The sequence below is a fragment of the Moschus berezovskii genome, chromosome 12 (assembly GCF_049115385.1).
Source record: "Moschus berezovskii isolate FMDL1 chromosome 12, NW_MosBer_1.0, whole genome shotgun sequence".
Lineage (NCBI taxonomy): Eukaryota > Metazoa > Chordata > Mammalia > Artiodactyla > Moschidae > Moschus > Moschus berezovskii.
In genome coordinates this window covers 31,022,582-31,046,284 of record NC_142471.1, presented here as the reverse complement: position 1 = coordinate 31,046,284, position 23,703 = coordinate 31,022,582, and the positions used below count along the sequence as shown (strand labels likewise).

The following is a 23,703-nucleotide window of genomic DNA, read 5'->3' as shown; positions in this document are numbered from 1 at the left end:
CTCTCTCTCTTTAATATGGATCGCCTATGTTTTGTAAGTCTGGAATTTTAATCTTTATCTTTGCTGAGAGTAACTACAGTATATATGACCACACAATGTTGAATAAAACGCCTTTGTTCCATCAGAGCTTTGGTCCCCGTGTCTTGCGTTCTCTTTCTCTCTCTCTCTTCCCCCCACCTCCCTCTCTCTCTTTTTCAGACTAATTCCTGGAGCATAGAGGCTCTCTGTGTTCACTCTCCTGCCGGGGCTTCTAAGACCCTCTTGAGAAGGCGCTCTGTGCCTTCAACCCATTGAGGGGGCACCTGAGGCTTTCGTGAACAGAGCAAGCCCCATGCCAGGGGCTTTATTGGCTTTCTGTGTAAACCAAGGAATATCAGCCTCTTTCTCTCGCCTTTACTTTCTCATCGGTCAACTCCAGACCACCAGGTTCCGGTCCATTAAAGGACCAACATATCTCACAACGAAATCTGAAATAAATGGCCCATAGGTTAGACACAGATAATGTTAAATCAACTGTTCGATGCATCATGCTTAGTTTTAGAAGCCTATGTTAATGCTAAAGCCAGGGATTTTTCTAAAATGTTCTATAACTTACATTACAAATTATTCCTCAAAACACAGGATTAATAATACCCAAAATATCACATAAGGAGTATCACTGAAAATCAGTATTTGTGGATATTATCTCATGGCAATTCCATAACAAGTATAAAGATACTCTAATTTTTTGGGGGGCCAGCTTCATGGCATGCAGGATCACTGGGGATGAGGAGGAAAACATTCAGACTGCTCATGAGTCAAAGGTGAGAAGTGAAAGTGAAAGTCGCTCAGTCGTGTCCGACTCTTTGCAACCCCATAGACTATACAGTTGGTGGAATTCACCAGGCCAGAACACTGGATTGGGCAACCTTTCCCTTCTCCAAAGGATCTTCCTAACCCAGGGATCAAACCCAGGTCTCCCATACTGCAGGCAGATTCTTTACCAGCTGAGCCAGAAGGGAAGCCCAAGAATACTGGATTGGGTGGCCTATCCCTTCTCCAGCGGATCTTCCCAACCCAGGAATCAAACTGGGGTCTTCTGCATTGCAGGTGGATTCTTTACCAACTGAGCTATCAGAGGGAGAGTCAAAGATAAAAGTATGCAAATGTGATATAAAATATGTATTTGTCTGCTTTCATCAAATTCTACTCATAAGCACAATATTTTCTGGTTATATTATCTACCTATAAAAAAATGCCTCAGTTCAAACTACAGGTCTGCTACTTATTAACCATGAAACCCTGCACTTCTTCTATAAACAGCTATTAACTCAAAAACTATCAAGGGTCTGCTATTTAACTGTAGGTACACGCTAACAAAGTAGTCAGCTGCTGCTGCTGCTGCTGCTGAGTCACTTCAGTCGTGTCCGACTCTGTGCGACCCCACAGATGGAAGTTGGCCTATTCATCTCTTTCTCCCTTTTTTTATAACCAAGCATGTGTGTGCATGCACAAACACTCACACTCATACACACACACACTACAACAGGACATGAGACCTCCGGATCAAGGCAAAAATGGCAGCAAGAGAAATATCTTAGTGCTGCCTTTTTAAGCACCAGTCCTGAGCAGACAATGCAGTAAGGACAGGATGCAATTAGTGCCAGCGAAGCACATCAGAGGACAGTAATTTCAAAATTTAGAAACCGATCTACATGCAGTAGCTGCTCCAAAGTGAAAGATTATTCATTACTATAGTAATACAGACAGTCCTTGACTTATGATGGCTTGGTCTACAAGTTTTGGACTTTATGATGGTGGGAAAGCTATACTCATGCCTGGCAGTCCAGTGATTATAGACTCCACGCTTCATTCTCTGGTCAGGGAACAAACATCCCACATATGACTGTGGACAAAAAGAAATAAAAACTACTATGAATTCTGAATTTTCACCAGGTTAAGCAATGTTGTTCAGTCGCTCAGTGATGTCCGACTCTTTGCAACCCCATTAACTGCAGCACACCAGGCTACCCTGCCCATCACCAGCTCCCGGAGCTTGCTCAAACTCATGTCCATTGAGTCAGTGATGCCATCCAACCATCTCATCCTCTGTTGGCCTCTTCTCTTTCTGCCTTCAGTCTTTCCCAGCATCAGGGTCTTTTCTAATGAGTTGGTGCCTCGCATCAGGTGGCCAAAGTATTGGAGCTTCAGCTTCATCATCAGTCCTTCCAATAATATTCAGGGCTGATTTCCTTTAGGATTGACTGGTTGGATCTCCTTGCAGTCCAAGGGACTCTCAAGAGTCTTCTCCAACACCACAGTTCAAAAGCAACAATTCTTCAGCGCTCAGCCTTCTTCATTGTCCAACTGTCACATCCATACATGACTACTGGAAAAAACATAGCTTTGACTAGATGGACCTTTGTCAGGAAAGTAATGTTTCTGCTTTATAATATGCTGTCTAAGTTTGTCATTGCTTTTCTTTCAAGCAGCAAGCATCTTTTGATTTCATGGCTGCCGTCACCGTCTGCAGCAATTTTGGAGCCCAAGAAAATAAAGTCTGTCACTGTTTCCATTGTTTCCCCATCTATTTGCCATGAAGCGATGGGAGCAGATGCCATGGTCTTAGGCTTTTTGAGTGTTGAATTTTTAAGCCAGGTTTTTCACTCTCCTCTTTCACCTTCATCAAGAGGCTCTATAACCCCTCTTTGTTTTCTGTCATAAGGGTAGTGTCATCTGCATATCTCAGGTTACTGATATTTCTCCTGGAAATCTTGATTCCAGCTTCTGATTCATACAGCCCAGCATTTCTCAATAAGTTGTATAATAACTCTCTCTTGATGCTGGGCAACTGCAAGTTGTAGTGAAGTTTTAGTTACTTACTGCAGTGTTCTACTTGGACTTAAAAAAATGCATTACAAATGCATATCGTAAACATAATCACAAAAAATGGAAGCAGTGGATGAAAAATGAGAAGCAATAACATACTTAGTAACTCAAGTTTTAACTGCAAATAGATCTTTCCCATCAATATAACAGTGACTTTTACTTAGATTAAAAAACAATATAAAAGAAAATGGAGCAATGTTATGAAATTCAGGAGCTATATGAACCACAGAAATCAAGTCTAAAATAATTATTTAATTTATAATTATCTAGCTGATTCTGTTCACAGCACCAGTTGTCCTGCTGTTCACACTGTGTGCACTGTTCACTGAACCCGGGGTAGGTGAGGCAGGAGCTAAGAGGCTGGAAGAAGACTCAAGGAGACGTAGGAACTGCTGTTGTGCTCAGTTGCTCAGCAGTGTCCGACTCTTTGCGACTGCATGGACTATATAGCCCGCCAGGCTCCTCTGTTCATGGGGATTATTCAGGCATGAGTACTGGAGTGGGTTGCCATGTCCTCCTCCAGGGGATCTTCCCAACCCAGGGATTGGACCCAGCTCTATCACATTGCAGGAGGATTCCACACCATCTGAGCCACCACTGAAGCCCAAGAATACTGGAGTGGGTACCCTATCCCTTCTCCAGGGGATCTTCCCAACCCAGGAATCATACCAAAGTCTCCTGCACTGCAGGCAGATTCTTTACCAGCTGAGCTTCCAGAGAAGCCCAGGAACTACAGACACATTTATTCTCTCCTGGCTGGCAGAGCAGTCATAACACAGCCTATCACCTGGCTGATGCAGCAGCTATAACATAACCATAACATAATTATAACGTAGCAAAAACATAGTCCCATATAACATAACTATGATGTAGCTCCAATGTAGCCTTGATGCAGCAGCAGCCAGGGCTTTCATGGTGAAGCTCATGTAGGCATACAGCACAAAGCCCCCATGACCAAGCGAGTAACTCGTGATACACATGTGCAGTGTTATAAATGATCTCAGCTGTTACACAGCTGTGCAAAGTCATTGTTTCCAGAATACGGGGTGAGAGGGTGTGAGAGTGTGGGGTGACAGAGCCTGACTGGCACCATCTTGCTAATTTCCCCACAATAATTATATCTAATTAATTATGAATTATTATTAAATTATTAAATAGTTCAATCACTTGCCCAAGATCACTCAGCTACTTGCTGGCAGAGCATGGAGTAGACGTTCTACTTTGTGAGTTCCCATCAGGCCTTTGACTGTTTCTATCATCCCAAATGTTTATAAAGTTTTCCATAAGACTATACAAATAACGTCTTCAGCTCTAAATAGCCATAAAAGTTAAAGTTCATCATGTTTTTGATAAGATATGGCATTCATTTAAAAACAATAATTCTTTTGATACCTATTTTAGAACTCCATGGATAATTATCAAAGCATACTAAGGCTGAAGGAACTGCGTTATGGGGGTATCTTTACTATTTATTAAGGAATTGTATTGAGGTCGAGATGCAATTTATCCAGCTAAAAAAAATCACATAGGCACTAGAATATTTCTGTGAGAGTCAATGAAATTGTGCATGAGATTCATTTCAGGGCAGCATAGGATTTGCTGTACAGATAAGAATATAGAAATTACGAGCTTGCCTCTGGCAGTAAACTTACTCCAGATGCTCAAGAGAATGATGAGTTCATTTTTTCTTATTCCCATACGAAACTTCTGCTTAACAGTGGTAATCAGTAGAAAAACTAAAAAAGCCAAAGGTTTACTTGCCTGCATTACAATTCTTACACCAATTTGTTGAATACATATTTTGACCACTGTTTTAAAGTAAGGGTTTTTTGAAAAATGAAAATCTTTTTTAATGTAGAATGATTAACAGTATTTATAAAGTCTTACTTCTTCTCCATACATTTTTATGTATGTAATCCAGAAAAACTATTTTTTTAATCCCTAAGGAACTCTATTCACAAAATTAGACATTTCAAAAACAAGATTGCTTCTTTAAAACATTATGAAACACTTTTTTATAATTTGTATTTAAGTGATTTTAGTGTTCTCATCTCACTTTTTAAGATTTTTTTTAAAAGGAAAAAAAATGTTGGAAATGTGTCTCAGAAGTCAACTGATTAGAGACTGGAAATCAGTGAAAATTTAGACTAGCTTGCATTAATTACAAGCTAATTAAACAATTACATTGGATGAGGTCAATCCATGTTAAAATTACACACTATTATGACTTAAAAGCATTTATCAATATGCAACAAACTGTCAATATAAAAATTTAAACTATCAGAGAAAAATCTAAATGATACATAAATTCAACTAAAAAATATGATTATATTTAACATTATAATATTTCTCCATGCCAGAAGATCACATTATAAGATATAACTATTATTCAATAAAATAAAAATTCAGTGTTTAGGTAACTACATATCACTCTTTTTTAATTGATTTCATGACATGAAAATAAGGGAAATGAATTTACAACTCAAAAAATAACAGAACTGTCAAAATGCAATGAAACTTAATCTTATTAAATGTTTTGTTGAAGGCCTTAGTAAAAATAAGCTGAGTTTTATAGAAAAAGTAGAAAACAATTTGTGTAATAGGGTACCAATTCATGGAAATAAAATGATGAGACAAATCTCACATTTTCATATCAATAGGTCTGATACTTTTATATAAAAATTTTAATGTTTGTCTAGAAGAAACACACCTTACATCAAAAGTTACAAACATATTGAATGTAAAAGTGTGGGAAGTGATGTATCATGCAAATATCCAGAAGAGACCTGAAATGGCTATTGTAATGAAAAAACAGACATAAAAATTAATTAGGTAACTCAAATAAGATGGATAATACAATGAATAGAATGATCACAAACACTGAAACTGACTCAAGAATAAACACGTAATCTTTAGAAAACAATACAACTAGTGAAGTAATTAGTAATCAAAAACTACCCACAAACAAAAGATCAGATGACTTCACCACTGAATTTTAACAAATATTTAAAGAAGAATTAAAAACAATTCTCCACAGATTCTTCCAAGAAACATAAAAAGAACCAAACCCCAATTCATTTTATGGAGGCAGTATTGCCATGATACCAAACCACAGACAGAAATAAAGTAATTACAGACCAATACCTCTCATGAATATGATGTAAAACTCCTCTGTAAAATATTAGCAAAAACAAATCCAGCAATGTATAAAAAAGAATTATATAATACGAACAATGAGATTTAACCCCAGAAATGAAAGACTGGCTTAACATCTCAAAATCAACTAATGTTATCATATCAACAGTATAGAAAACAAAACTTATATGCTTATGACAACAAATGCAGAAAAAGCACCTGGCAAATCTAACACTGTTTCAAGTTAAACAGATTCAACAAACTAGTAATAGATAGGAACTTCCTGAATATGATAAAGAACATTTAAGAAAAATACACAATAAACATCATTGTGAATGACAGGATACTTTGGCCCTCAGACAAGGAACAACACAAGGATGTCTACTCTCATTACTTCTCTTCAACATTATACTAGATGCCTGCTTATTTAACTTATATGCAGATTGCATCATTTGAAATACCAGGCTGGATGAAGCACAAGCTGGAATCAAGATTGCTGGGAGAAATATCAACAACCTCAGATATGCAGATGATACCACTTTAATGGCAGAAAGTGAAGAGGAACTAACAAGCCTCTTGATGAAGGAGAAAGAAAACAGTAAAAAACCTGGCTTAAAACTCAACATTCAAAAAACAAAGATCATGGCATCTGGTCCTATCACTTCATGGCAAACAGATGGGGAAAATGTGGAAATAGTGTCAGATTTCATTTTCTTGAGCTCCAAAATCAATACGAATGGTGACTGCAGCCACAAAATTAAAAGATGCTTGAACCTTGAAAGAATAACTATAACAAACCTAGAAATGTATGAAAAAGCAGAGACAAAGGTCCGTACAGTCAAAGCTATGGTTTTTCCAATAGTCATGTATGGATGTGAGAGCTGGACCATGAAGAAGGCTGAGTGCCGAAGAACTGACGCTTTCAAACTGTGGTGCTGGAGAAGACCCCCCAGGGACCCTTGGACAGCAAGGAAATCAAACCAGTCACTCCTATAGGAAACCAATCCTGAATATTCATTGGAAAGACTGACATTGAAGCTGAAGCTTCAATACTTCAGGCACCTGATGTGAAGAGCTGACTCACCGGAAAAGACCCTGATGCTGGGAAAAACTGAGGGCAAGAGGAGAAGCAGGCAACAGAGGATGAGATGGTTGGATGACATCACTGACTCAATGGACATGAGTTTGAGCAACTCAGGGAGATAGTAAAAGACAGAGAAGACTGGGGTGCTGCAGTTCATGGGGTCACAAGAGTCAGACACAACTTAGTGACTAAACAACAGCAACAAAGAGACACTAGTCAAGGCAATTAGGAAAAAGAAACAAACAAACAAATGGGTTCCAAACTGGAAAGGAAGAAGTAAAAGTATTTGTATTGTGTTGACCAAAAAGTTTGTTTGGGTTTTTCTGCATGATCTTATGGAACACTCAAATGAACTCTTTGGCCAGACTAATAAATAACATATTTAGTACATTAAAAACTGTAGGGAATTCACTGAAAAATGTAAGAACTTAATTCAGAAATATTAGAAATGAGTTCAGAAAAGCTACAGGAAATAAGATCAATATTTAAATAATGAATTCTATCTCTATACACTTGCAATGAACAACTGAAAAATGAAATTTAAAAAGTAATTCAATTTACAATAACATCAAAATGAAAAAATATGGACTTCCTTGGTGGTCCAGTCGTTAAGAATCTGCTAGCCAATGCAGGGAACATGGGTTTGATCTCTCTTCTGGGAAAATCCCACATGCTTGGGAGCAACTAAGCCCATGAGCCCAATTACTGAGCCTGTGCTCTAGATCCCTCGAGGCACAACCACTGAGCCCACAAGCAGCAACTACTCAAGCCCACGCACCTAGAGCACGTGCTCCACAAGAGAAACCACCACAATGAAAAGCCCAGGCACTGCAATGAAGAGCAGCCCCTACTTGCCACAACTAGAGAAAGCTTGCAGACAGCAATGAAGACCCAGCACAGCCAAAAGCAAATTATTTTTTTAAATAAAATGTATTTGGAAATACTTTCTTTTAACATGAAAAACTTCTGAAAACTATAAAACACTGTTGAAAGAATTTAAAGATCTAAATAAATGAAAAAACATCCCATTTTTTCAGAGTCAGAAGACTTCTCACAGTTACTATGGCCAGTAATACCCACATTGATCCTAGTCAGAGGACAAGCTGTATTTTTTGTAGAAATGTGCAAGTTGACTCCAAAATTCATGTGGAAAACACATGAAGGAGAACCAGAGAGTGATGGCTAAAGAGTATGGGGTTTCTTTTTGAGGTAATAAAAATGTACCAAAATTGACACTGGAGTTGACCACACTTATTTATGAATATAGGGAAAACCGTGGAACTGTACCCTTTAAATGATTAAAAGTATGGTAGACGAATTATACCTCAATAAAATTATCTTTTTAAGTAGCATGAGAACAGAGGTTTAAAAAGATAAAGCACAGTTTTAAAGGTACCAAGGAGTGGTAATATTTGTGCTAAGTATATGTCTTACTTTTCTCAGAGTCTTTTAAAATTTGAAAATGCCCATATAGCAACAATTAACTACAATAGCACAAACCGAGCGTGCTAGTCTTACATTGCATTTTTCATAAGTAAACAACTGTCAAACAATTTTCAATAAAATGACAGTCAAATAAATAAATATACAAAACCCCAAGAATAGTTACTTGTATTATGTAAGGAGCTGCATGACATGGGGAACTATTAGGAGAGCTAACACACGGTGGATTTTCCAATAAGTAAATCCAAACATATATAAAACTCTGAAGAGGCCACAAATAGCAAAACAAAACCAGTGACAGCAAGAAGCAAAAGTAATGATTTCAAAAATTATTTCAATGTATACAACATAGTATGGCAAGTATAAAAAATCTTGGCAAAAGGATGATAAAAATAATTAAATGTTAAAGAAACAAAATTAGGACACTGCATCAAATATACTTGTGTTCGTATAATATAAAAGGAAAAAAAACTCTAAGTAGAAAACTGTAACTTCGGATATCACAAAGGTCATGTGTGTACATGCTAAGTCACTTCAATCGTGTCCAACTCTTTGCAATCATTTAGACTATAGCCCACTAGGCTTCTCCCTCCATGTGATTCTCCTCAACCCAGAGATAGAGCCCAATCTCATGTTCCTTGCATTTTCAGGCAGGTTCTTTACTACTAGCGCCACCTGGGAACTGTACCTTTGGATATCACAAAGGCCACTGCACAAGAAGAGGAGGACAAATGTTCATGATTCAGGCCAGTCATAAAATTTTTCTTAAATTTCTGACACAAAGGATAATGGTATATGTCTAATGAATAGTTTATTAAGAAATATTTCTCATGGAAGAAGGTTGTACTGTTTTTAAAAAAGCATTTGAAAGACAGTGTCCAATGTTCTATAGATCATACTAATCCTGGTATAATTAGCAAATGGACAATTAAATATTGATTAATAAATTGCTCTTACAAAATTCTAACACTGCATTTTAATTTTTCAAAATTATGTACATACTTCAAATTCATAATACATAACATGTTATAAAAGTGATTAAAACAGTAAGAAGGCACATGAGTAGAAAAAAATTCTCCCAAAAATAGTAATTTCTTAGTTTTCCTTCGCTGGCTGCCAGTTTTATATATTTTCTTCCAGACTTTCCAGTGTTATGTGTATTTATTTCTTGACTCTATTTTGATCCCCTGGTCTTTAATCTAAGTACCTAGAGATATACAATAAAGCTATATATTCTAGACTTCCCAGAATAATCCATATTTCTCCTCACTTTATCAAAACAAATGGTACATAGGCCCTCATTTTCAAAAAAGATGAAAATGCTTACAGTTTTGAATAGTAATAGAGTTCCCAAATTAGGAACCAGAATACATCTGCTGAAACCTGGTTCAAACAATATTTTTAGAATGAAAAGTCACTAGGTGCAGAAATAAAAACTATCATACTTGTCAAAGTGTCAAAAAGTATATGAGAATATAGGGAAATAACCAAGTTTTTCCTCATATAATATAAGCAGTGCAAAATTCTGACACATGATGAAACACTGAAAATAATCCTTAGATGATTAACCATTACCATATACCATTTTATTTTCATCATACCAAAAAACACTTTTTTTTTTTGGTAAGTAGATATGAATCCTAAAATTATAATTAATAAATATAAATTGACAAATACTTTTTTTTAATAAGGCAATTTATAGTAATAGAATATGTTAAAATCAGCTCAAATAGTTTAAATTTCCTCACACACAGGTGAAAAATGGTCCTTCAAAACAGAAGGGAATTTCATCAACTCATTTAGAAATAACACTGAAATAAAAAAGAGAGCAGACAAGACTCACTGTTGACCTCTGGGTTCCTTCAATACAGAAGTATTATAAAGGAAGAGGATGCTAGCATTGATATAGTAAAGAAACTTTCACTTTAATATATCATTTTTTCAGAAAAAGGGAAAGTCTGCAAAATCTGAAAAAGTGATTTATCTTCAGGTGAATAAAATGGACAGGAATTGATCTTACACTCAGGCAGTGATTCTTCTTCTAACAGTTACAAATACATCTCCGTTAAGTATCACTAGAATAGGCTGGGTGGTTTCATCTTTTCAATAATTTATTAATATGTTTAAGATTTAGGATGTACTCCAAAATTTTATACCAAATGGCACTGTTGGTTGATTAACTTTCCCATTATTTGATCACTCTGTACATATGTAAAATGAATTCAACTTGGCATAGAAGCATATATCTGAGTAGAAACAAAAATTTTGAAAGCAGAGTGTCCGAGTAGGAAAGACCTCCACAAGAAAGTCACATTTAAGCTGAGATTCAAGAAATGGGCACAAACAGGTCAAACAAACAAAAAGAATGTTACAAGTAGGAAAGATTATAGATTTATACCAATGAGATGAGTAACCATCAAAGGTTTTAATTTACAACCTAGAATTCTGAAGAAATCATGAGTGTTCTCTAGTCTATAAAGTAGATCATTTAAAAATGAAATTATTTTATTTATATTCGCAACCTTGAAATTCTGTGAAAAGGTTTAAAACAGACAAGGGAAACACTTTACAAAATCAAATTTCATACAATTAGTTTCACAGTCTTTTAAGCCCTAACTTAAAACACATTTTAAATTATATATTATGGGATTATTCCGTAATGAAGAATCAGCTTAGATACAAGATGTAAAAGAATGTCAATAAATAAAATATACTGAGTAACCAAATAATAATTTCAGATTCACAAGAAATTGCAAAAAATAGTACAGAAGGCTCCTACATTACCTTCACCCAGTTTTCCCTAAAGATGATGTATTATATAACCATAGCTCATTTTCAAATCCAAGACCTTGACACTGGTACAATACTAAACTACAGATCCTATTCAGATTTCACTAGGTTTCACATGCATTCATGTTTGTGTGAGTATGTGTACAGTTTATAAAATCTTAACGGTGTACAGATTTATGCAACTACTACCACAATCAAGATATAGAACCGTTTCATCACCACCAAGACAGCTTTTTGTGAAAATTCTTTCTATTTACACTGTCTTTCACTTTCATCCCTAAACCTCTGACAACCATTTTAACATACTTCAAAACTATATATATTTTTAATTTCAAGGATATTATATAATCGGAATCACATAGAATATAACCATTTGCAACTGGCTTTTTACATTCAGTGTTACCCCTCTTGAAATCCATGCAAATTGTTGTTTGAAGCAATATTTTATTCCTTTTTAAAGCTGACTAGTATTTCATCGTACAGATGTATCACAATTTAGCCATTCATTTGATAAAAGTTACTTGGATTGCTTCCAGTTTGGGGCAATAACAAAGTGCTATGAATATATGTAGGAAGTCTTTTCAGGAACATAAGTTTCATTTCTCTATGACAAAATGCACAGGAACGTGACTGCCGAGTCATGAAAATGTATGTTCAATTTTAAAAGAAATGTCAAGCTGTTTCCAGAGTGGCTGTGTCATTCTATATTCCCACCAGCAATGTATGAGAGAGCCAGTTCTTCTGTATTCTCATCAGGATTTGTTACTGTCATCACTTAAAAATTTTAGCTAATTAAAGATGTGCAATGCTTCTCATGTTTTTAACTTGCACTCGTCTGATAGCTAAAGATAATGAAAATGTATTATACACTTATTTGCCATTTTAACATGATTTTAAGATGTAATAAACAATAACATTTCCAAGTGTGTAGTTAATAAGCTCTCACACGTAAGTAAATAGTATGACAAGGATAAATAAACAAAACTTAATGGAGCTTTATGAATAAAAAGTGGAGATAGACACTTAAGTACAGAAAGTATAATCTAATTTATTTAGAAAATATCACTATAGGGATGATCTGATTGAAGTTACTTTTTATAATAACACAGAAAAGGGACTTAAAAGTCATAGAGCATGCATAGGACACAGATGCTATCAGTGTCCCTGCCGTGTTCTTTGGACCTAACAGTTTACTCTGGCTCAAGGCTTCTAAAAGCTGCAAGCTTCCCCTATGCCCCAGAGGGATCTTCTCCTGAACTGGTGATAGCTACTGTGCCCATGTGGGCACTAGCAGGTGCACAGTCCTCTAAACAACACTCCACAATCAGTAACAGGAAATATACTTGCATTTTCCATGAGTTAATTCTGAAAATGATATCAACACTGATTATTCCTAAAATTTCCCCACAGGATAAAGCCCCAGTATCCTATTGTGATAGAAGGCTTAATGACTTTTTATTAGCTGCTCTGTCTTCCCTGAATCACCTCCTGCCACCCTTACGATAGACACCTGCATGTCCCAAATTGTCGTTTTAAAATTCTTCTCCTAGGTTCTGCTGCTAGGAGAACCTATGAAAATTAAACCACCTATGAAAACAAAAAAAGTCTCACTAAAAATAAAAATATTTTTTAATAGTGACAGCAACATGTATAAGTTTTCCCTTTTCTATTTAATTTTTATACTTACTACTATTAACTACAGTCACTATTACAAAATTCTCTTCAACTGTAAGGTAACAACACTTTGGATATTGACAACAAATTCTAATATGTACATTAATCAAAATTCAATAGTGAAAATTTATAGACGTTTATGACTATAAATGGGCTTCCCCAATGGTTCAGCGGTGAAAAGAATCTGCCTGCAATGCAGGAGACGTGGGTTTGATCCCTAGGTTGGGAAGATGCCCTGGAGGCGGGCATGGAAGTCCACTCCAGTATTCTTGCCAGGAGAATCCCATGGACAAAGGAGTCTGGCGGGCTACAGTTCACAGGGTCACACAGAGTTGGACACGACTGAAGTGACTGAGCACACCTGCACATGGATATAAATGTGAAAAATTTTAAACCTGTGAAATGTAATAATTTCAACTTTTAGATTCTATTTTATATGATTATAGAGACCAGAGAAAATAAATACATCAAGGGTTACTATAAAGCTACAGAAATCACCACAGCATATTGGAAACAGAGTAAGACATATAGATCAATGGGACAGAATATATAGTACATAAAAATAACCACAGAATTGATTTTTGAAAAAAGTACAAAGGCAATTGCAGTGATTTAAAAAGGTTTCAGGAAAGGGTAATGGTTGGAACAAGTGGATACCTATATGCCAAAGTGGATTAAAAAGAAACATTGTTACATATCTCATTCTACAAACACAAAAATTAACTCAAAATGGAATACAGACCTAAATATAACAAGTAAAACAATGAAATTTCTAGAAGAAAATATAGAAGACTATTGTTCTGACCCTCAACTAGGGTCAAAAAATGAACACGATTTTTTTAAAAAAAGATCTGAATATTGCTCTAAAGAAGGTATACAGATAGTAAAAGAAAGAAAGAATAATATGCTCAACATCATTAGGAAGTATAAATTAAAACAATGAGAAACTACTTTACCCCTGTTACAGTGGATAAATAACAAAAGCCAACAATACCATGTACTGGCAAGAATGTGAAGCCACTAAATCTCTTAATATACTGCTAATGGAAATGTAAAATGATAACAGCCACATTGACAGTTGCTTATGAAGCATGTGATCCATCAATTTCACTTCGAGTGAAATGAAAACGTATGCTAATAAAGAATATATACAGAAATATTTATAGCAGTTTTATCAGGAATCACCAAAACTGGAAACAATCTAAGTATTCCTCCATTAGGGACAGATATACAAGCTGCAGTACATCAACATGATGGAATATTACTCAGTCACAAAAGAAACCAACTACTGATACTCAACAAAAGGTATGATGATCTCTGATGTACTTACGCAAACTAAAGCAAAAAAAATTCAACAGTTATGGACTAAATGCAGCCATGAAATTAAAAAATGCTTGTTCCTTGGAAGAAAAGCTATGACAAAGCTAGACAGCATGTTAAAAAACAGATACATTACTTTGCAAACAAAGGTCCATCCAGTCAAAGGTATGATTTTTCCATTGGTCACATATGGATGTAACAGTTGGACCACAAAGAAGGTTGAGGGCCAAAAAACTGATGCTTTTGAACTGTGGAGTTGGAGAAGACTTTTGAAAGCCCCTTGAACAGCAAGGAGATCAAACCAGTCAATCTTAAAGGAAATCGGCCCTGAACATTCATTGGAAGGACTGATGCTAAAGCTAAAACTCCAATACTTTGGCTACCTGATCAGAAGAACTGACTCACTGGAAAAAGACCCTGATGCTGGGAAAGATTGAAGGTGGGAGGAGAAGGGGACAACAGAGGATGAAGTGGTTGGATGGCATCACCAACTCAATGGACATGAGTTTGAGCAAGCTCCAGGAGTTGGTGATGGACAGGGAAGCCTGGCATGCTACAGTCCATGGGGTCACAAAGAGTCGGACATGACTGAGCGACTGAACTGAACTGATGGACTAAATGATTCCATTTATATGTGTCAGGAACTCAAGTGAGTTGAAGAAAGATGGGCTGTCAGGAATCAGAGTAGTTGATTAAGACAAGCTGAGGAATTACCTGGTGATCCAGTTGATTAAGAGGGCTTCCCTGGTGGCTCAGCAGTAAAGAATCTGCCTGCTAAGCAGGAGACTCAGGTTTGATCCCGAGGTCAGGAACGTCCCCAGGAGACACAAATGGCAACCCACTCCAGTATTCTTGCCCAGGAAATACCATGGACAAGGCCTGGCAGTTACAGTCCATGGGGTCACAAAGATTCAGATACAACGCAGCAACTGAACATGCACGCACACCAGTGGTTTGGATTCTATCTTTCAAGGCTGAGAGCAAGTGTTTAATTCCTGGTTAGGAAACTAAGAACCCTCAAGCTGTGCACCAAAAAAAAAAGACAACAAACCAAACTGAAAGTAATTAAGTCTTTCATCACTTACAGTGATACTATAAGAAAGAGACTAATTTGCAGCAAAATGGATGGACCTAGAGACTGTCATACTGAGTGAAGTAAACCAGATGAAGGCAAATATATGATACAGATAATATATAGAATCCATAAGTACAAAAAAAGGTACAAATGAACTTATCTACAAAACAGAAAATAGAGTTACAGACGTAGAAAATAAACTTATGGTTACCAGGGGGCAAAGGGGAGGAGGGATAAATTGGAGGATTAGGATTGACATATAAACACAAGTATATATAAAATAGGTAACTAATAAGGAAAAGACGCTTACTACTTGGAAGGAAAGTTACGACCAACCTAGATAGCATATTAAAAAGCAGAGACATTACTTTGCCAACAAAGGTCCATCTAGTCAAGGCTATGATTTTTCCAGTGGTCATGTATGGATGTGAGAGTTGGACTATGAAGAAAGCTGATCACCGAAGAATTAATGCTTTTGAACTGTGGTGCTGGAGAAGACTCTTGAGAGTCCCTTGGACTGCAAGGAGATCCAACCAGTCTATTCTAAAGGAGATCAATGCTGGGTGTTCATTGGAAGGACTGATGCTAAAGCTGAAACACCAATACTTTGGCCACTTCATGCGAAGGGTTGACTCACTGGAAAAGACTCTGATGCTGGGAGGAATTGATGACAGAGAATGAGATGGCTGGATGGCATCACCGATTTGATGGACATGAGTCTGAGTGAACTCCGGAGTTGGCGATAGACAGGGAGGCCTGGCGTGTTGTGATTCATGGGGTTGCAAAGAGTCGGACACGACTGAGCGACTGAACTGAACTGAGAACTCTACTCAATACTGTGTAATGACCTACATGGGAATGGGAATGGGAATAGATTCTAAGAAAATGTGGATAAATGCATATGTGTAACAAATTCACTTTGCTTTACACCTGAAACAATATTGTAAGCAATTACACTCTGATAAAACTTAAAAAAAAAGAGAGAGAGGTTAAATTGTAGAAAGTGTCAGCTCTCTACTGCTACATATGTTCCCCCTCAAAGATCAGGTGAATCTTAACCAATGTGGGAGTTGCTTCACTTCCAAAGTGAAGTGAAGTGAAGTCGCTCAGTCGTTTCCGACTCTTTGCGACCCCATGGACTACAGCCTACCACGCTCCTCCATCCCTGGGATTTTCCAGGCAAGAATACTGGAGTGGGTTGCCATTTCCTTCTACAGAGGATCTTCCCCACCCAGGGATCGAACCCGGGTCTCCTGCATTCGAGGCAGATGCTTTACCGTCTGAGCCACAAGAGAAGTCCTTCACTTTCAAGGGAGTCTGCAAAAAAAGGCTCCAGCAGTTTTAAGACCCTGGGTCTGGAGTAAGATGGAAGGAGAGCTAGGTGTAGAAAAGTACTGAGTACTAAGTCACAGAACAGAAAGGTGTCTTCAAAGTTTTTAACTTCCCTAATAAGAAGGTCTTCACATAGAAATCTAAGCCAGGTCTCAACGAAAGCCCCAGTTAAGTTTCCAAACAAAGGCACTTGGCCTAGGAATACTGACATGTGTAAGAATTAGCATGGCTGGCCATGTGGGACAAGTCCTTGACTGCAAATCCCTTCAGAGACAGTTGATTGGCTTTGTACCAAGTCAGGAGTAGGGAGGGCAGCTTTCCCATTTAAAGCCCACCACATAAAACCTTTGTAGATCTCTATGACGCCTTGAAAAATCACACATAGATTTTCAGCCAGGAGCTGGATCTGTCAATATGAAACACTGTAAAAGGTTAAATTATAAAAACAGAAAACTATGAGATATGGAATTTGATTTTATCATGTTTTAAAAGCTAATTAAAAAAAAAAAAGTCTGGTACTAATTCATTGACAAAAGACATGAGACTCCTGAGTCAAAGGGAAAGACTTCATTTTACTCAAGGCAAGGCATTCAAATATAAGCATATTTGCACTATTTTCCCTAGATCCAAGTCCTATGCAGGTAATAGGATATGGTTCAGAGAGATGCTATATATGCTCTGGGTTTCCACTGGCAGGTGAGGTACATAAAGCTTGGGGACTCTACCAATTTTATAGCAAACAGTAACTAAGTCTGCTCTTTGTCTGGCAAGAGACAGTTACCTCATGTCTTAAGTCCACCAGCTGTATAAATAATACTGAGAAATGTCCCAGGAAAGAGAGCAATCAGAGCCTTATGGTCTTGGCACACCAACTAAGGAGGTCTATATCTGCCAACAAAAACAGAGCACTGATTGCTAGGAGCTGAGGTGGGAAAAAGGCTGACTACAATAGAGCACAGGGGACATTTGGGGTAGGGGAACTAAAATATATCTTGTACCCTGGTAGTGGCTACATGATTGTGTGCATATGTCAGAACTGACACTGACACAACTGTACATTAAAAAGTCTATTTTATTGCATGTACTTTACACCTAATTTTTACACCTAAAATTTTACTTTTTACACCTAAAATTTTCTAATGGTTAAAAACATGAATGGAAAAGAAAAGGTAAATCTTTTTTTTTAAAAAAAGGAAAGATATCTAGCACCTTGTGGTAACATCCCGTGTCCTTTTCTCCATATGTCTTCTTTTCATTGCCAACTACGTAACAATGTTTCCAGCATTCAATTAATTAATTAAAACTTTTAGATATATTTCAATCACCTCTTCAGACATATTAAATCAGAACTCATAGTTTCTAAATCTCTTGTTGGCTTTTACAATTTCTGAGAAAGAAACGAGCTTAAAATGTGTAAATTAAATTAAAAACAAATATAGTTCACTTCTGTCTTTCAGCTTTCTAAATTAAGATATCCAAAATACAATAACATTTAGCAAGCTTCCCTTCACCCTCCCTACCACCAATATTAACTGACAAATGGAATAAATTTTCAAAATCATTACATTGCCATTGTTCATGTTTTTCTTATTGACCAGTGATCTAAACATTCATTTTAGTTAAGGAGGTTTTTAATAGAACGTAACATCTGTTTTATGTTACATGCGAGACAGCAAAATTCTTCCTCTCTGACTGGATTATTAATGCTCATGCCTTCTATGGAGTTATTCTCTTCATCCGCACCCCCACACTAGCTCTCTAAAGTGCAACATATCCCCTGATGTAATGCATTTTCCTGCTAACTGTATAATACTGTAGATACCATAACTTTAATGTGACATGCTGGTATTTCTTTTTTAAACCACAAATGCATTTCTATTCTCAATCACAAATTTAAATTTCCTGTATATTCCCAGCCCACCAGGCATTTTTTGTTTAAAATTGATGAATAAAAATAGATGAATTCAATTTTTTGACTTGTCATCTCATTTTTTATAGACCTTTCTCCAACTCTGAGAATGGAAAAGTAAAAAGATATTTCTTTTTATCCTTTTACTGTTAAATCAACTTAAGCTTAAAACACAGTAAACTACTACTCCTGGAGAGTGACGTAAGTCTAGAACACATGTAAAATTATTTAATATAAAGTTTGCATTAAATCCAACACAAACACCTTTAATAAAGGCATTTTCATCTCTATAATTATTTTAACCTGAATATATTTTTGCTTTTATTTCAAAAGTCATCAAATTTGACATACATTCCTCATCTTATTTCTGAGGTTTACACCAAGATTTGAGACCATCCTAACATTTCACTGATTAAAGTGAAAATAAAATATGCCAAATGGAGTTACTGTATTTCCACTACCTTCAGTTTTTCTTGTATAGTATTTTGTTCTTTATGAATGAAATTCTGACAAAATTGAGACAAACCACATAACTACTAATGATTCTCAATTAGTTCTTTAGTTCATTTCCCTTGCCTAATTCTAAGAAAACTACATGTGGTTTAAACCACCGGTATTTCTTGCTTTCTGCCAATACACAAACCTTCCTTTTTTGTGTGTTGAAAACACTTCCATGAATAATTATAATAGTCTCCAAAGAGACCAGATGGTAATAAACTCTAGAGCAGATTTGGAAACTAACCATAAATTTACCTTTTCATAGTCTCACCATCATAATATAGCTCTTTGTGCTATACCACTAAAAGAAAAATATTGGTGATAGAAACAATATGAGTATATTTTAAACTTAAATAAAAAGATACACAGTAATGTTAAGATCATTCAAAACTACATATACCTCTCATTTTATATTGTTATCATCAACAATTTTTAAGAGAGCATCAACTTAATGGAGTATGACATTACTAATCCCATTATATAGCAATTTTTAACATTAGCAAAATTATTATTAAAGTAAAACTCAAGAAATATGATCCAGCTAAAGGCAACAAATGATTTCAAAGTTAAAGAAATATAGGCTAATGTTACATAGAATTACCACTGATTTTTATTCCATTATTCTTCTAGGAAATTAAATTATTCTGACCTTGCTACTTTGATTGAAGTAAAATGTAAATAATCATTTATCAATGTATTTATTTTAGAGTATCATATTTCTGAGAAATAAAAATCAAGAATGGTTTTCAAAACTAGAAGCATGATTTAAAACTTGGAAAACACATCAATAAGATTGAAATTCAGGGATTTCCCTGCATCTGTAAAGAACAAAAATTAGCCCATGAATAGCTTATTTTTGTACTATTTAATATAAGCAACAATAGTACATTATAATAATAGTTGTATTTTCTGTACACATTGTAATATTGCTATCTGTAATATCTCTGGTATTAAATTATTCTTATAGCTCGAAGTAGTAAATATATAAAGTCACACAACAATGGGAGTAGAGAGAAAACAAAGAGAAATAAAAATAAGGGCAGAAAAAAAGAATGTTTAAATAAAAACAGGAAATATGAAAGAGGATTGGTGGCGAAGAGATTGCAGAAAACAAAAATAAAAGAATAATGTCTGTCCAAATATTGTATTATCTTTTTGTTTGCTATTGTAAATGAGGTTTAGTTTATAGCATCTATTAATACAAGCACCTCAACATTTTAATTTTAAATTCAGCTACTATATTAGTTCTTTGTTGACAACAGTATTTACTTCATTCTATTGAGGTTTTACACAAAAGACACAATAAATGTGTGTGTGTGCTTAGTCGCTCAGTTGTGTCTGACTCTAACGCCATGGACTGTAGTCTGCCATGCTTCTCCGTCATCATTCTCCAGGCAAGAATACTGGAATGGGTAGTCATTCCCTTCTCCAGGGGATATTCCTGACCCAGGGATGGAAACTATGACTCCTGCACTGCATGTGGATTCCTAACAGTCTGAGCCACCAGGGAATTCCCTCAACAAAGGTAGTGCTAAATTATTTTTCTATTTTATCTATAAAATATGATACTGTCATTAGAGATAAAAGAGACAGATTGTACTAAGGAAACATATACCTGTTTTCTTTAATGGAAGTTGTTTCAGCATCTCCAGAGAAGATCCTATTTTTCCTTTGTTTTATTACTATGGGTCCAAATTATAGATTTTGTAACAATGAAGCATCCTTGCATTCCCAGAATTAATCCTATTTCTCAGTTTGGTCACTGACAATTATTAATGTGGTACTAAATTTAAACTGAAATTTACTTCCAAATATTGTACTTGAGGTTGTTTTCCACAATAGTCATAAAGTATTAATCTGTACTTTTAATTTTATGTCTGCTTATTTCTCTTCCTTTCTGCTTTCCTTGTTGCGTTATGGTATCAATGTGAGACAAGTTTGAAAGAAAAGAATCTATAAGATTTTTTTGCCTACACTGCTTAATGGTTTAATTATCTTTGAATAATCTACTCTTCATAAGTCTGGTATATTTTCTAAGCAAAATCATCTGGGATTTTCACGCTTGTGGAGAGGAAGCTTGTTGATAATCTATATTTCTCATTTGAGCATTATACCACACAGATTTTTCTCTTTTTAGAATGAGTTTTGGTGATTTATTTCTCTCAGAAAGTAGTTTACTCCATCCAAGAAATTCATCTCATCCAGAGAAATGGAAATGTAAACTTTTAATGAGACCTTTTTACATATCATATTGATAAAGAAGATCCCAATTATACTCTGAATGGTAAGGATGTACTAAAACAAACATGCTCATTCAGTTCTGATGGAAATAAAAATTGGTAAAATGTTTTGTGGACAAATTTGCTTATTTGCCATGCCTATGCTCTTTCAATCAGCAATTCTATTTCTAAAACTAAATTATAAAGACATACAGATTGAAAATAACATGTATATTAAGGCACTCCTAAAGCATCTCAGAGAAGGAAATGGCAACCCACTCCAGTGTTCTTGCCTGGAGAATCCCAGGGATGGGGGATCCTTGTGGGCTGCCATCTATGGGGTACACAGAGTCGGACACGACTGATGTGACTTAGCAGCAGCAGCAAAGCATCTCTATAAATCATTTAAATGTCAAGAAATAGTAATTAATCAAATCATAATACTATCAATGAATGGACCATTATAGCCATTAAAAAGAACTAGCCAGATTTATTTCATATTGATATGGAACAATCTCCAAGATATACTATTAAGAAAAAAATTCAAAATACAAAACTGAATTTATAGTATAACACATGAAGAAAACACACATTGACAGATATGAACATAGTTGTAAAAGAATAATGTATTTCTAGAAGGATACAAGCAATCTGTTACAGGAATCACATCTAATTAAATGAGCTGGGTGAGCAGAGTATGGGTACAGGAAGAAAACCTACTTCTCACTACATAGTCTTGTACACTTAAACCTACTTTTCACTACATACTCTTATACATTTAAAAATTTGGACTCTGTGACTCTTAGTTATCTGCTACTACCAAACACAGTGGCTTAAAATAAGAAAGGTAACCTTATGTAGCTTTTAATGGGTCAGGAATTTGGGAGCAGCTTAGCAGACGAGTTGTGGCTGAGAGTATCTCATTAGGTTATGGTGACTGGGGCTGGCTCCTGCACAGGGCTAGCATATTGGTGCTCCTTGGTGGTGGAAAACTTTAGTTCCTTCCCATGTGGACCTCTCCACCGACTGATTAAGTATCCTCATGACACACCAGTTGACTTTGCTACTATGGGCATCCAAAACAAAATAATGTGGAAGTAACAATACCTTTAAAGGCCTAGCCTCAGAAATAGCACATCATCAATGCCATACATTCTATTTGTTAGAAACTAGTTACGAAGTTTGGCCCATATTTAAGAACAGGGAAATTAGACCCAACCTTTTAAATATAATAATGTCAAAGAACTTGAGAGGGATACTTTTAAAAGCCGAAACATACATATTGCATTTTGGGAAATACAAATAGAAGAATATTAGAAAATTAAACAAAAAGATGCCTATAACTCTGTGTAAGACAAGCTTTATTTTTTGGCCCTGCCTCATGGATTTGTGGGATCTTAGTTCACTGACTAGGGACTGAACCTGGGCCCTCAGCAGTGAAAGCACCAAGTCCGAACCACTAGACTGCCAGGGAATTTCTGACAAACTTTTATCATTTACCAAAAGAATGGCAGAACTGGGATTTAATTTTTATGAAATAACAACACATATCTCAATCTCTAGGCTTGTATCTAAAATAAACAGTAATTGAATAAATGTATAACTATAGGACTATTTTGAAAATGGCTATGAACAGTGCTAATATGTCAGTGTGTACCACTTATTCATACAAATGTTATGAAAACACTGAAAAATTAAATCACATAATCTTTAATGATGATACTGAAGTTTAATAACATCTGTGAAATGATTTTATGTGCCACCACCTTATTGAGTAGTACAAACTCTTCTTATATTTTACAATTAACCCTCACAAAGTCAAGTGTACAGTGTGCATTTTACAGAGGGCAAATGAGCAAACAGAGGAACAGAAAAAAGTGCAATTTACTCAGTTGTGTCCGACTCTTTGCAACCCAATGGACTGTAGCCCACCAGGCTCCTCTGTTCACAGAATTCACCAGGCAAGAACACTGGAGTCGGTTGCCACTTCCTTTTCCAGGGGATTTCCCCAACCCAGGGATAGAGCCCAGGTCTCCTGAATTGCAGGCAGATTTTTTACTGTTTGGGCCACAGGGAAGCCCTAGTAGTGGTCCACAAATATTCTTTACCATTTGAGCCCACCAGGGAAGCCTTGTTTGGATGACTTGCCCAACGTGATCCAAACAAGTTTGTCACGTAATCTAAATATATACATGATTACCAGAACTAAGCACCATATTCAAGAAATATACTGTTCTTAGTCCATTTTCCTTCATTTTCAATATTCCTTTTACATTACTCTCCCTAACATTGTGTTTTAGTGGTTCTGTAAACCTACATGACACAAACTGAATTTGCCTTAAAAACAAAGGAAATG

At 35.9% G+C, this 23,703-nt stretch overlaps 1 protein-coding gene across 2 annotated transcripts in view; it reads right to left on the bottom strand.

Moving 5' to 3' along the window:
* Nucleotides 1-23,703, bottom strand: part of ADK (adenosine kinase) — a 566,284-nt gene that overhangs the window by 341,835 nt on the left and 200,746 nt on the right. The window lies entirely within an intron of this gene.